This window comes from Chlorocebus sabaeus, chromosome 1, assembly GCF_047675955.1.
Source record: "Chlorocebus sabaeus isolate Y175 chromosome 1, mChlSab1.0.hap1, whole genome shotgun sequence".
Classification (NCBI taxonomy): domain Eukaryota; kingdom Metazoa; phylum Chordata; class Mammalia; order Primates; family Cercopithecidae; genus Chlorocebus; species Chlorocebus sabaeus.
Genome location: NC_132904.1, coordinates 124,210,788 through 124,226,487, shown reverse-complemented (window position 1 = coordinate 124,226,487; position 15,700 = coordinate 124,210,788).

Below are 15,700 nucleotides of genomic sequence, written 5' to 3'. Positions count from 1 at the left end.
TATTTGGCACTTTTCCACATGCTGATGGGAGATTCTTATATCTTCAGTATAGTGTTCAAACCTTTTGCCATTGTCTTCTCATTGAGTTGTAAGAGTCCCTGATATATTTTGAATACATTTTTATTTTATTTCTGTCAAATATATGTGCTTAAATGTGTTCTCACAGTCTGTGACTTGCCTTTTAATTTTCTTAATGGTATCTTTTGAAGAAGAAATTTCTTTTCATTTTAATGAAGTTCAATTTATTAATTTTCCCTTCTGTGGTTCAGGTTTTTGATACTATATCCAGAAATGTCTTGCTGAATGCAAATTTTTCTACTCTGTTTACTTATAAAAGTTTTACTATGTTTACTTACAAAAAAGTAAGGTTTTACATTTAGGTCTATGATTCATCTGTATTAATTTTCATGTATGGTTAAGTACAGATCACATTTAATTTTTTGCATGTAGATATTTAATTGGTGTACTACTATTTATTGAAAAGATTTTGTCATGTTTTTCAGAAATCAATTGAATAAATATGCATTAGTCTATTTCTGAAGCTTCTATGCTATTCTGATCTATATGTCTACATAGTCGTCTGACTGATTTGTCTGTTTTGTTCACCAACTCCAAACTATCTCGGGTCATGTCATTTTATAGTAAACTTTGGTATTCAGTAGGGTAAATCCTCCAACTTTGTGTGTGTGTGTTTTCTTTTGTTTTAATGAAAATTGATTTGATCCTCTGCATTTCCATACAAACTTTAGAATCCACTTGTCCATTTCTACAAAGGACCCTGATAAAATTTTGATTGCTATTACATTGAACCTATAGACCAATTTGCAAAGAATTTTGATTTTAACAATATTTAGTCTTCCTATCTATACGTATGGTACACCTTACTATGTATTTGTCTTCTTTAATTTCTCTCAGGAACATTGTAGTCTTTTCAGTGTAGAGCTCCTGGGAATCTTTTGTTAGATTTATTATTAGACATATCTTCTGGCAACAACGTAAATGTAATGTTAAAAAAATATACTTCCCATTATTTGCTGCTATTGTATAAGAATAACATTGATTTTTGTGTGTTAACCCTGTATCCTATGCTAAATTTATTCACTAGTTTTAAAATTCCTCAGTTGTTACTGACATAAAAAGTCATATAATCCACAAACAGGGACAAGTTTGCTTCTTCCTTTTCAATAATTACATCTTCTTTTTCATTTTTTTTGGCCTTTATTGCAATGTCTAGGGCCATTGATAATTTTTGAATGTCGTTTTTATGATGAAAAATGAAGTGCACTGCCATGTCTGTTGACCATTTGTACATCGTTCATTCCATACCTTGAATATAACTTGTTTGATAGCCTTTTGAAATCCCTTCATCCTCTGATTTTCATTCAAAATACTACCAAATAAATTAAAAGCAGTGATTAAAAATTAGTCTCTCATACTTAGAAATGTAAGAACATGATAGCGCACAGATTTAGTGCAAAGATGGACAAATATTTTTGTTTTGCCAAGAATAGAATAATGGAGTATGTAGTAAGTGATATGTTAATATCTACTATTTGCATGCTATTTCATGAATTTGAAGATGCTTTTGTATCTCACACATAAGTGTACATAAAATAGTAAACAAAAGATTCCAGGGAAGTAGCCAGTTTGACGTTTTAAAAATCCAGCTTCTGGTGGCAGTGTAGATATTTTTCATAACAAGTCATGGGGAATAACCATTAAGTGATACCATTTGGTGAAATAAGGAAGATCCTATGGTCTAACTCAGTATAAAATATTCACCCAAAACTAAAAACCTCTAGCTCTGAGTTGCAGCACTGATAAAAGAAACAAGCAATCACAGTAGGCATACTCCGAGTTCTTAGAGAGAGTTACATTTCTAGCACTTGCTCATATTTCTGCAGTAGCTTATAAGAATAGAGAAATCAGTCTTTGTTTTGGGCACTTGCCAAAAGGTTTTTGCACTTAGTACGGCCTTATTCAAAGAAATGACCATCTTGACATGCATTAGTAATGATCATCATGAGACACAGAAGAAGCTTAGTGGCAGTGAAAAAAAAAATGGAATCAGAATCAGGACACTGAAAGTTCCTTAGCCAACAAGCAAGACTTGGTATTAATTGCCCAATCTGTGGCTATATCTGCTGTTATTGGTAGAAAAGTGCGTGTGTGTTTGCTGTCTGTCGACCAGTACATAGTTCATTCCATACCTTGAATGTAACTTGTTTGATAACTAATTCTTTTTGTTGACTTTTACACATTTGAATTACTGTATTAGCCTCTAACACTCAGTCTAAGTACAGCCATCTGATACTTGCTGTCAAGATTAACAGTGAGGAGGGGGTACCTGTTAGGTGCTCTGCCTGTCTCACTTTCCCACACATCATTACATTTTCACACTACATGTTTCTGAGCACCTATGGAATTTTTGGCTATAAAGCTGAGAAAGCTCTGTAAAAATTTTCATCTGTAAAAATTGGAATAATAGTAGTTAGCTATTTTGCAAGTCCTGCTATATGCAAAACAGTATGCTAAACACTTTATATGTTTGTCTTAAAATAATAGTACCCATCTTCTAGGGCTGCTGTGAGGTTTAAAATAGATGTATGTGAAGCACAAAATCCAACCCCTGATACAAAATGAACATGAAGTAAGGCTTAAGCATGAATTAATGATATTAATCTGCTTCTGCTATTAAGAAGGTTTGTTTGACAAAAGTCACATTAATATCCAAATTGATTATTTTATCAAAATTACATGGAATGCTGTGGTGTTTATCTTTACATATGCAACTGCATGTCTGAAACGGTTTCTGAAGTTTAAAACTGTTAGAAATGGAACTGCTGTTCAGACTTTTTTAGTTGCAAGTAATAGGAAGCATCTTGAACTCTCCTTGGGAAAAAAAAATATTTTCTAGATTCAGAGGTGAGTGATGGGCCTCTGTGATTGTCAGGAAGGCAGCTGGAACTGTGCAGGTTCCAGAGCCAGGAACTGAAAACCTGTCAGGACTTCCTCTCCATCTCGTTTCTCCTGTCTGTGCATCTGTGGCATTCTTGGCAGGCAAGTTTCCACCGTTTTTCTTGTTCCACATGATAGGAAGCATGACCTTGCAGCAATTCCAGAGTTTATACATCATGGGTCCAGCTACGTAACAAGAGGCCAAATCTCTCTCTTTCTCTGTTACAATATAAAAATCCCGAGGACAGGGCTCAGTGCTTACTCTTGCCTGTGTAGCTGTGGCTGTGGGGAAAGACACCCGTCATTGGGGGCTTCTCTTGAGGGTGGGCAGACAGGGTCCAGAGCAAAGTGCCTGGCAAGCAACTCTGTTTCCACTCTGCTGGGTCAAAGTTCATGCATATAACACTTTTTTCTTTTCTTTTCTTTTCTTTTCTTTTCTTTTCTTTTCTTTTTTTTTTTTTTTGAGACAGAGTCTCCCTCTCTTGCCCAGGCTGGAGTGCAGTGGCGTGATCTTGGCTCACTGCAACCTCTACCTTCCGGGTTCAAGTGATTCTCATGCCTCGGCCTCCGGAGTAGCTGGGATTACAGGCGCCCACCACCAAACCCAGCTAATTTTTTTTTGTATTTTTAGTAGAGACGGGGTTTCGCCATCTTGGCCAAGCTGGTCTTGAACTCCTAACCTTAACATCCACTCATCTTGGCCTCCCAAAGTACTGAGATTACAGGCATAAGCCACACTTCTAATGTATATTCCCAGATTTCTCTCCAAAATGATTTCTGTCTATATTTCTACTAATGGTATTATATGTGAGCAGCTGTTTCTAAATAAAAATAACAGCTCTCCAGTCTGTTCTATTACATTCGAGTCTTTCAACTGTAATTGTCAGTGAAGGTAACTCATATATTAGAGAGGGAGGATCTAACGTTATGTCTTTTTCCGGAGGCAAAACATCTCTCCTACATCTTAAACTCCTGCCTCAACTCCTTTCTTCATGTCTCCTTCCCTTTTGCCCCTACTTTTGGGCAACTTCAAGGAGCTAGGCTCATCCCTCAGCCCCAGCCACTCTCCCAAGAGGTTTACCAACTCTCAGAATTTCATTTAGCACTTTTGTAATAATGATCTTCAAAATCTAACTGCTCTTCTCTTATGTCATTAATAACACATTCTTTTAATATTTATGGTCAGAAACTGAGACATCAACTTCGACTTCTCCTTTTCCCTCCTTGGCTATATCCAATCTCTTACCAAGATGTTTTGGTCATATACATAGGTGTCTTTGTTTTGTTTTGTTTTGTTTTGTTTTTTGCCTGCCACCTCTCTCTGTAATCTACAGGCAAGCAACAAACGTCAGATCCTCAGATCCCAAGTTTCGATTTTACGTTTGAGTCATACACAATAACGGACTCTTTTAGCCCCAATTCCAAATTCTCTGAGTGGGTCATGCACTTATTTCTAGACCGATTGGGTATGGCCAGGGGTGAGGGTCACACAGCAGAAATATGAATGGTTGTTGGCTCCTATAGATGGGATGTGTTGTTTCCAGAACAGAGGGTCTGAGAGGAAAACTCCATAGGAGGCCATTACCTCAATCATTGAAACATCAGAGAAAGAAAGTCAAATGTTATCAGTTACCAGCATTTGGGAAATATTCAGTATCCTTTTGATGAGCTTTCAGTTCAACTATAGATTTCCTGAGTAAATAAAGCTTAATTTTTTTGCTGGAAATTTTTTATATAATTATTTGATGAAAAAATAATAAAAATAATAATAATATTTTTTAAAATAACAAGATAATTTTTTTGAAAATGAAAATAATACAAATGGAAAAGGATACATCATTCTATCTTCCTGTCTTTGGATTAGACAGAAAATCACACCACCAGTGACCAGCAGCCTTTGCAGATCCACATTTTCTTCACATGGACACGTAGCTTGTGACTCCTCTGCTGCAAAGGTTTATGGCCTTCACCTCCTTGTTGTTTCATGCTGCTGGAGGGACATTAGCACTCTGGGTGTTCTCAGTTGTGAAAGGATCTTAGTATGAGTTGAATTAGGATCAGGAATGGTAAGCAGACAGGTCTAGAAGAGGCTTCCCTGCAGTTTAAAATACTACCCTTACTACATTAACAACCAAAGTTAAGCTCAAAGAAAACAATGAAACTCTAGGAGACAGTCACTCTTTTGACTTTTACATTTTCAGGCATCCCTATTAAGTATTCCAGGGTAAAGAAGTACATCAAGCTTTTCCTGCCTCATCTGTCATATTCTATACTGTTTTCCTGCAGAATTTTTTCACCCAGGGCTTGCTATACAATTTCATGCCTCTGGGCTTGAGCAACTGCTGTTGCCTTTGTCTTTTATGTGTAGTAAGAGTCGATTTCTTCTGTGTACTAAGGGTCATGTGGCAAGAGTCTACTGTTTCCCCAACATCTGGATCAAATACCACTTCTTCTACGCAGCCTTTCCTCAAATCTTTTCTCCTCTTCCACTTCTACTGGTACAGCAGTTCCTTCCTATGTGAACCCACCATGCTTTGATTCCTCACTCTTTAGTATTTAACAAACAGGTTGAACATATACTTCGTGTCAAGTATAAGTAGTTGACTTGCGTAGGATGAAAATATAAGATGAAAAAGCACTATTGTTGCCTACAAATAGCTTTTAATTTCATCAAGAGATACAAAAACAAAAATACTACATAACGTGTTGGCACTTTTCTTCTTTACTCCTGGTGTTTCCTTTAATGTGGAAGGAGCTCCATTGGTGTGATATTCCCAGCTCTTCTCTGTTCCTTACTTGCTCCCCTCCCAGAAATACTATGTTTAATGGGTGGCTTTTGAAAGAAGAAATTAGTCCTGCCCATGAGGGATTTATATTTGTTTTTGTTAGGCCATGCCATAATTCTCACACTGGTATAAGCCCCCAAGTAGGGAAGGGTGACCAGTTCATCTGAGCCTGCATTTGGGAGTGTAAGTTAGCGTAACCTGGAAATATCATTAGGAAGCTCTCTTGTCCAGTTGCCGTTAGGTGTAAACTCATCGCTGTTACATCAGCTTCATCAGTAATAAGGGTAATATTTTGGTATCCTGTCTCATCTGCTGTTTTTGTTTTTATTTTTAATTAATTTTTGCAGAGCTTGGGTAGAAAAGGAGAGTGCTATTAACATGTTCCACTCCTTCCAACCCTCCCCGTCATTCATGTAGACAGGTGCAGAGCACAAGGTACTTGAGAAAGGGGGACCCAAAGGAATCAGAGACATTGTCACAGAAGAAGTGACGTGAAAATTCTTAGTGAAAAAGTTGGAGTGTTTGGTGGACAGGACAGAGACACTGTTCCTGTCATGGGAGACAACGTGTCTACAGCAGCAGCACGGTGGTTTCACGGAAGAATACATCCACTGGGTGGAGGCACTGAGGGTGTCTAGAGCTGGGACTGGATAGGAAAATAGGAATCAGTTCACAAAGGGATCTGCCACGTTAAGGAATTCGGTTACTTTTCAATAGCCTGTGAGGGACCATGAAAGAATCTTAAATTGAGGAATGCTATGAGAAAATTTGGGCGTCAAAAATACGATGTGAGCAGCAGTAAGAACCTAACTTGGCGGGGATGAGAGAGGGCTGGGGGTTGGAGACGGGTTGTGCACCAGTCCTTATGAGAGCTGACAAGGATCCCGAGCAAGCAGTGACAATAGGAAAGAAACAAAAGGAAGGGACTCAGGAGACCTTTGAGAGGTAGAGGCTGGGATACAGCAACTTAATGTGGGAGATAGGGGAGCTGGGAAGGCCGGTGCTTGCTCCTAGATTTTAGGATTGGGCATCTACAAGTGGAAAGGAGGGGGCGTCTCTAATCATTCCATCTATCTTACCATCTAAGATGTTGCATCATAGTTCATTGATAATTCAATCACACTTGGTCATGACCTCTTCTAAAAGAGCAATGATGACTTTCATTTGAGTATCCACATGGCCTAGCATATTGCTTGATATATAGTGGGCTCAAAATACTTCTTTCATTTTTCATGTTTTCTGAAAAACACATAAAGTGCTTACTATGTGCCAGATACTATTCTAAGTTCTTTACAGGTATTATTTCACATGCTCTTTGTAGCAATCCTATGGGATAAACATTCATATCCTCCCTTTGCAGATTAGGAAACTGAGGCACAGAGTTGAAGTACCTTGCTTGATGTGATACCATGATAAGTGGCACAGCTGGGTGTCAAGCTCAGGTAGCCTAGCTTTGGGAATGTTGCTCTCAACCCTTGTGTTACACTGGATCAATATACAACTCTCTTGAAACCTGCTAGGTGAATACCTCCAAAGTGGCATCTGCCTACTTTCAATTGATTTACATCTTTATAACTCAGCTGAGCTGTCCTCTGACCCTCCAGTGCCTCCTTGAGCCAAGGCTGGGTTTGCTGCCCCTCCTGTGGGTTTTCAGGGTCCAGTCCTTGCCTCTGTCGGAGGGCACACGCTTGTACCTGCTTATCATTTGGACTGGTGAGCACCTTGAGGGCAGCAGATTGTCTAACCTGTGTCTATGGTCAGAGCACTTAGCATTCATTTATTTTGGCTAAAATCAGAAACAAATCACCCAACAAGGTTGATGCCCATGTAGCAGGACCAGGAAGACCCTTGAAAAGTGACACTTGAGAGAGCTGGTGGTGGGAGAAGGAGGTGAATTGCAGGTAGAGTGAGAAACTGCTCATCAGGGCCCGAGCTTTCTCATCTCACGAAGAAAGGGAGTAGAGGTGGAGAATTCCCTTCCAGTGAAGGCTCCAAACATCTGTTTCTCATCTTACTATCCATTTATGATTTTCTTCCTCTTCCTCCTTCTGACTCTTGGGATTGGCTGCAGCTGGAAAGTCCATGTGGAAGTAAAATTCTCGGTAAATCACCAAGAAGCCTCCAGGGCTTTCAGGCTCATTTTTCACTGGAAAGGGCCAAATCCAGCAGAGGCTGGTGAAGGCTGGTGAGGAAAGCCCGGCCTGGAGCACCTCTGTGTCTGGTTTCTGCTCTGCACAATGAGTGGAGAGTGAGGGCACGGGAGTGTGTGCACAGGTGTTGGCCCCCATGCTTCCTTACTGCTCTTGGCAGGAGTCAGGGGTCCAAGCCTCTAAAAGGCCAAGTCTGACAGAGTTTCGAGGGTTATCCTGCTGTATTCCACTGGGGACAAGCTGTTGTGCTTCCATGAGAAAGTCTCTGTAAATGCCATGTCTGCCCCGAGGCTCTGCGCTTGCCACCCACAGACTTCACAGGAAAGGAAACAGGGGCTGGGAGAGGATGCCCAAATGACTTGGCTGTAGTGGGAGTTGCATCGGGCAGAAGCGGCTGTAAGAGCCTAAGAACCAGGTAATAGGAAATGTCATCTCTTAGACAGCTTCTGCAGCGCAGATGGTAAAACTTCACTTCTGTATACCAATATTGCCTTTTAAGTTTAAGCTGCTTTCTATTTAATTAAGCTACTTTCACATTTGGTTGGAGAGTCAGGTTATGGCACAAAGTTCCACAGGCAGAGAAAATTGCAAAGTACCTGTTATGACAATCAAGTTCTAGGTTGAGGTCCCTGATACATGCAGCAACTCTGTGTACATCATTTAACCTCCAAGTCTGGGTTCATCAGCCTTTATAATTCAAGTGATGCTATATTAGGATAGTAGATTTTGCTTTGAGGTTCTCCAGGGATGATGGTAGTAATGACTTTCTGTTATGAATGTGATCATTCTTGAGGGAGGCTTTTACTGGAACTTCAGGTGTTGGTGGTTCTTTCTGGAGGTCTTGGACTCCTCTGGGAGGGGCCTTTGGGCTATAGTGCTGGGCTTTGGATATTACCTGTAATTTTTTTCTCTTTCTTAGCCCATTAAAGTCCTCGAGTGACAGCAGAATAAATTGTCAGTCCAAGATTCTCTCCATTAATGAATTTGCTCAATTTAAAGAACTAAATTTGAGACTCACGTGGATATCAAAAAGAATTTCTGTGCTACATCCAAGTGTGAGAAACATCCTGGAAAATGTAGTTTCCAGAAAACATTGAGGGTTTATGAAAATAACAAATGAGTTGTTTTGAATTGAGGCTGTACTTGACAACCCAGTCCTCGAGGTTCCCCTTCCCTGTTTGCTTCTCAGAATTCCAAGGAAGAACTTCACGCTTGCACATCTGCTCCCAAATTTCCATTTAACACTGAGTATAAGTGTTTCCATGCTACTACAGTGGGGGAATGATAATATTCTGGTGGAATTCACACTAAGAGGAAAATGGCTAATACCGGAGCCTGAGGAAAGTTGAGAGGCAGTTTGTGTGTCTGAACTGAACTGAATAGATAACACTGACCCCGCTATAGACAAAGGTGGAAGGCTCATTAAAAAACACCGCATGTTCTCACTCATATGGGAATTGAACAATGAGAACGCTTTGGCACAGGGCGGGGAACACCACACACAAGGACCTGTCGTGGGGTGGGGAGAGTGGGGAAGGATAGCATTAGGAGATATACCTAATGTAAATGACGAGTTAATGGGTGCAGCAAACCAACATGGCACATGTATACATATGTGACAAACCTGCACATTGTGCACATGTACCCTAGAACTTAAAGTATAATAATAATTTTTTAAAAATGAGACTTGAGAATCTCCCTGCCGCTTTGTTTGACAGAGCTTTGTTGTTGGGACAATTCACCATACCTAGCTCTAACTTTTCTTAGAATGAGCTGTGCCAGAGACACCACAGGGCTAAGAGAAATAGACTCCTTTTTTGTATACTTTCAACCGTGAATTTGACAGAAATGCACAAACATGTTGAATCTGGCAGTATTATCCAGTATACTGAAGAATAGTAACAACAACATCATCTAACATCTGTAGAGCCCTTGCTATGTGTCAGGCATGGTGTTGGCCACTCTGCATAAATTATATCATTTCATCATCACAACAGTGTTAAGAGCAATGTACTCTCAATATGTCCATTTTGCATATGAGAAAACTGAGGCAAGGTTGGGGAGTGGTTACACAACTTGCCCAAATTCACACAGCTAAGAGGCTGAGTTTGTTCTTGACAAGACTGGTTGGTTGACTGCAGAGTCTATAATCTCTGGTGTCTGCTGCTTCTCTGGAAACTGAGAGTTCTACAATGTAAGGCAACTTTTAGTTCACAGCTTTCTCAGAGTATCACCTAACATATCCTCACTTCCACAACTAGTGAGCAAGACTGATGTTCAGGGTTCCAAGCAGGCAGGTACCCAGGAGTTGGATGTTTAGTACTTTTCTTCTTCCATCTTCCCAGGAATAACTACTGGCAATATATGTAGCTCTGGTACTCTTGTGAATTCCATTTCAGTGGCTGGATGTAGGTGGAAATGGGAAAGGGAACTTGGTTATTATTACTACTGAAAATGGGCAAAGGCGTAGTAACACTCCTGGGAATGTCAGGATATGACTTTTTCTGAGCAAACCCAAAGGCAGAGGGAGGAGAGGATAAGCAATTCCGTGGCTTTAACATTCCCTCTCACTTAGAAATACGTGACAGAAAGAATGAGAAAACAAGGCATGACAGAAAACAGTGACAAAATGGTCCCTGCCAACCAGCAGGGATGTCCTAGGATCAAACAACTCAGTCAGAAGGGAACTGGGTCTTTCATGGTACCCTGAGAGCTCAGAGGGGCCGCTCATAGGCAGTTATCCCTGTGCAGGGCCTGCCATTCTCCTTATTTGGACTGTGCTCGTTAACAAATCCCGTGCTTTGGAGGAGGGATGTCCCATTCCCTCAACCCACACATGGGCTTTAGATCTGTGGTTTCCTCGCTTCCTTTGCCCCCAATGCTGTATAAGTCCAAGTGGATGGGGAAAGCTCTGTTGACATTTTGGAGGGAGGAGAAGGAAACGAGTGGGTGAGTAGGCTCCAAAGCCTCTTTCTGCAGCTGTGACCTTTAGGCAAGCTTTGATTTCTCAGGGCCCAGAGCTCACAGTGGGCTCTCTGGGGGCATGTGTGACTTGCATATCTTTTCCACCTCCTTAAACCAAATGAGGCCAGGGGAGGAGGAATCTTCAGAAGGTGAAGCAGCTGATGTGCAGGGAATCTGCATCAGCCAAGATGACACCAGTCAGGAACCCAAGCTTGAAGATGACCAGGCCCTTCCACCACAATCTGCTATGGGGCTGGAATCCCCATCTCCTGTCATTCTCCAGGGGGCTCCTAAAGAGGTGGACATATTTTTTTCCTGGTTTGAAACATGAGATGAATTGAAGGCAGGGAATATGGATGGTTCAAAGAGCTCCAGTCTGGTCTGGTTGCTTGGAGGCCGGGTTTCCAGTCTAGCATGATGCCATGTCTCCCCTAGCTCCATCTACCAAGCAAAAATCATAATGCTGGCCATTTCACAGGCTAGTGTAAGATCATGATTCATGATCCCACTTGATTCAAAATGTCTTGTAAATGGTAAGGAACTATTCTCACGTAAGAGGTGACTATTATTTACTGAAACAAAGTTGCAAAGACTTGGAACCAACACAAATGTCCATCAATGATAGACTGGATAAAGAAAATGTGCACATATACACCATGGAATACCAGGCAGCCATAAAAATGAATGAGTTAATGTTATTTGCAGGGACATGGATGAAGCTGGAAACCACCATCCTCAGCAAACTAACACAGGAACAGAAAACCAAACACCACACATTCTCACTCATAAGTGGGAGTTGAACAACGAACACATGGACACAAGGAGGGGAACATCACACACTAGGGCCTGTCGGGAGGTGAGGGGAAAGGGGAGCGAGAGCATTAGGCCAAATATCTAATGCATGTGGGGCTTAAAACCTAGAGGACGGGTTAATAGGTGTAGCAAACCACCGTGATACATGTATACCTATGTAACAAACCTGCATGTTCAGCACGCGTATCCCAGAACTTAAAAAAAAAAAAAAAAGCAAAAGCAAGGAAACGAAAAACCACAGTAGTATGTTTTTAATTAATAATATGTTAACTATGTTATTACTTAATAACATAAGCAATTAGTATTTACTAGATACCACATTAAATACTTTAATAAAACATACACACACACACACACACACACACACACGGTGCCTACCATGTACAAGGCACTGTTCTAGAAACTGAAATAAACAAGATCTTTGCTCTCCTGGGACCTACTTACTCCTGGGAGAGACAGACAAAAAAATCATGAAAATAATTAAGATAATTTTAGACATTGATGAATATTGCAAAGAAAATTGACTGGGTTTGGTGGCTCACACCTGTAATCCCTGTAATCCCAGCACTTTGGGAGGCCCAGGCAGGCGGATTATTTGAGGTCAGGAGTAAGACCAACCAGGCCAACATGGTAAAACCCTGGCTCTACTAAAAATACAAAAAATGATCTGGGTGTGGTGTGGGTGCCTGTAATCCCAGCTACTTGGGAGGCTGAGGCAGGAGAATTGCCTGAGCCGGGGAGGTGGAGCGTGCAGTGAGGGGAGATGGAGATCGTGCCACCGCATGCCAGCCTCAGCAACAGACTGAGACTACGTATCAAATAATAAGCACTTATTTAATAAATGGTGCTGGGAAAACTGGCTAGCCATAGGTAGAAAGCTGAAACTGGATCCCTTCCTTACACTTTATACAAACATTCATTCAAGATGGATTAGAAACTTAAATGTTAGACCTAAAACCATAAAAACCCTAGAAGAAAACCTAGACAATACCATTCAGGACATAGGCATGGGCAAGGGTTTCATGACTAAAACACCAAAAGCAATGGCAACAAAAGCCAAAATTGACAAATGGGATCTAATTAAACTAAAGAGCTTCTGCACAGCAAAAGAAACTACTATCAGAGTGAACAGGCAACCTACGGAATGGGAGAAAATTTTTGCAATCTACCCATCTGACAAAGGGCTATAGAATCTACAAAGAACTTAAATAAATTTACAAGAAAAAAACAACAACCCCATCAAAAAGTGGGCAAATGATATGAACAGATACTTCTCAAAAGAAGAATTTGTGCAGCCAACAGACACATGAAAAAAATGCTCATTATCACTGATTATCAGAGAACTACAAATCAAAACCACAATGAGATAGCATCTCACACCAGTTGGAATGATGATTATTAAAAAGGCAGGAAACAACAGGTGCTGGAGAGGATGTAGAGAAGTGGGAACACTTTTACACTGTTGGTGGGAGTGTAGATTAGTTCAGCCATTGTGGAAGACAGCATGGTGATTCCTCAAGGATCTAGAACTAGGAATACCATTTGACCCAGCGATGCCATTACTGGGTATATACGCAAAGGATTACAAATCATATGTAGAAATTACAAATCGTATGTAGCTACTATAAAGATACATGCACACATATGTTTATTGTGGCACTATTCACAATAGCAGAGACTTGGAACCAACCCAAAAGTCCATCAATGATAGACTGGATTAGGAAAATGTGGCACATATACACCATGGAATACTATAAAGCCATAAAAAATAATGAGTTCATGTCTGTTGCAGGGACACGGATGAAGCTGGAAACCATCAATCTCAGCAAACTATCACATGGACGGAAAACCAAACACCGCATGTTTTCACTCATAGGTGGGAACTGAACAATGAGATTACTTGGACACAGGGCGGGGAACATCCCACACTGGAGCCTGCCCGGGGTTGGGGAGCTGGTGGAGGGATGGCATTAGGAGAAGTACCTAATGAAAATGACGAGTTCATGGGTGCAGCACACCACATGACACATGCATACCTATGTAACAGACCTGCACTTTGTACACACGTACCCCTGGAACTTAAAGTCTAACAAAAAAGAAAGGCAAAAATAATATTACACAGAAAATGGGCTAGAGAGGCCTGGGGTGGGGAACATAGCAGCTTTAGATTCATGGTTCCCTGCTGAGGAGGTGACTTGTGCTGAGACAGAAGACCTGACAATGGGGGTGGGGGTCTCCCTGAGAACAGAAGACCTGGCTGACACTCCCGGGCACAGCACACTGGAAGGCAGAGAGAGGGCCTAGCAGGGTGGATGGTCAGAGCAGATCCACCAGTGGACCAGGGCATGAGTTAAGTTTTTGCTTTTGTTTGTTTGTTTTTGAGATAGTCTTGCTCTGTTGCCCAGGCTGGAGTGCAGTGGCATGATCTCGGTTCACTGCAACCTCTGCCTCCCGGGTTCAAGCGATTTTCCTGCCTCAGCCTCCTGAGTAGCTGGGACTACAGGCATGCGCCACCACTTCTGGCTAATTTTTTGTATTTTTGGTAGAGATAGGGTTTCACTGTGTTAGTCAGGATGGCCTTGATCTCCTGACCTTGTGATCTGCCCGCCTTGGCCTTCCAAAGTGCTGGGATTACAGGCATGAGCCACCCCGTCCAGCCATGAGTTGAGTTTTATGGGCCGCCAGCGGGTGTGGCTTGTGGACCATGGTTAGGATCTTATTCCTGGTGGTGGGAACCTGTTGGAGCGTTTCAGTGGGGCAGCAATTTGATCAGATTCATATTTTGGCAAGAGTGAACATAGAAAGATCTGTTAGGAGGAATCCAGGTACATGATCTCAATGGATGATCATAACCCTGCCAGGGCTGGCGTGTCCTACATTGGGACACTGAGGCTTTAGGGATCCCAAGTGGCTTTTGTAAAGCCACACTGCTGTCGAGTTGTGGAATCCAGATTAGAACCCAGGTGGCTAGGGTTCCAGAGCCTGCTTTCATGACCTTCAGCACAGCGTTTCTCCCAATAAAAACTCGTGTAAGCCACTGCCAGGACGGCTGTTAATTGTGGCTCACCAAGGCTTGGAGAGAGCTGGATGAGAGGGGAGCAGAGTCCAGCGTGGGTGGGACTGGACTGGCAGTGGCAGAGGAGAGGCAGCTGCTGTTCACATCAGGATCTGGATGGCCTTGTCGCCGCAGGAGGCTGCGCCGCTCCACCCTCCCAAGGGTTTCCCGGCTCCGTCACAGGGTCTCCGTTCCCACCACAGTGTGTCCCAGCAGTTCCATTTGTATTTGTACCCAGAGAGCTCCACTGAGGCCTGTGGTCACAGAATGACTCTCTTCCATGTTCTGTCACAGGTTGCAAGCCATAGGGTGAAGGTCACACAGTTCTGTTTGGCCATAACAGCTGCCTCCATGGCAACAGCGTGGGATATCACTGGAAAAGCCATTTGTGGGACTCCAAACTGGAAGGAAAAGGCAGAGCAGGAGAGAGCTGCGGGGGGAGACAGAGAAAGGGTGGGGTCTCTCCGGGCGCTCCAAGGTGCTGGACACACAGGTCCCTTTCTGTAGTCCTTGTCACGGAAGATCTTTTCACTTAGGCTAAGCAAATCCAGATGTCCTTCCAATCATTCAGGCGTATTTGGCCCAAGCATAACCTTCTCCTCATTTTTCGTCCAGTCTGACCAATGTTTGCAATTGCCTCACTCTGTGGGCACCAGGACACCTTCGGGCTGGAAGGGGTTAACGAGAACAAACCCTCCCTAGTGGCTTCCCTTCCCCTTGGTGCTGCCCCTCGGCCACTCCCAGGCCAGCAGGATTTGCTGTCCAAAGGCCCTCAAAAGACATCCAAGCAGTCTTTTCTTAGAAACAGGAAACTGTCTTCAGCCAAGTACAAATGAAGTGAAGCACCCAGAGACCTGAGGACCGCTCCAAACTGAGGCCTGGAGGCAGACAGGGAGGGCCCAGCTCCTGGCAGGACGACTCCAGCGCTCATGAATGAGATTGAGCTCAGCTGCAGCCTCAGCCATTCTTCACTG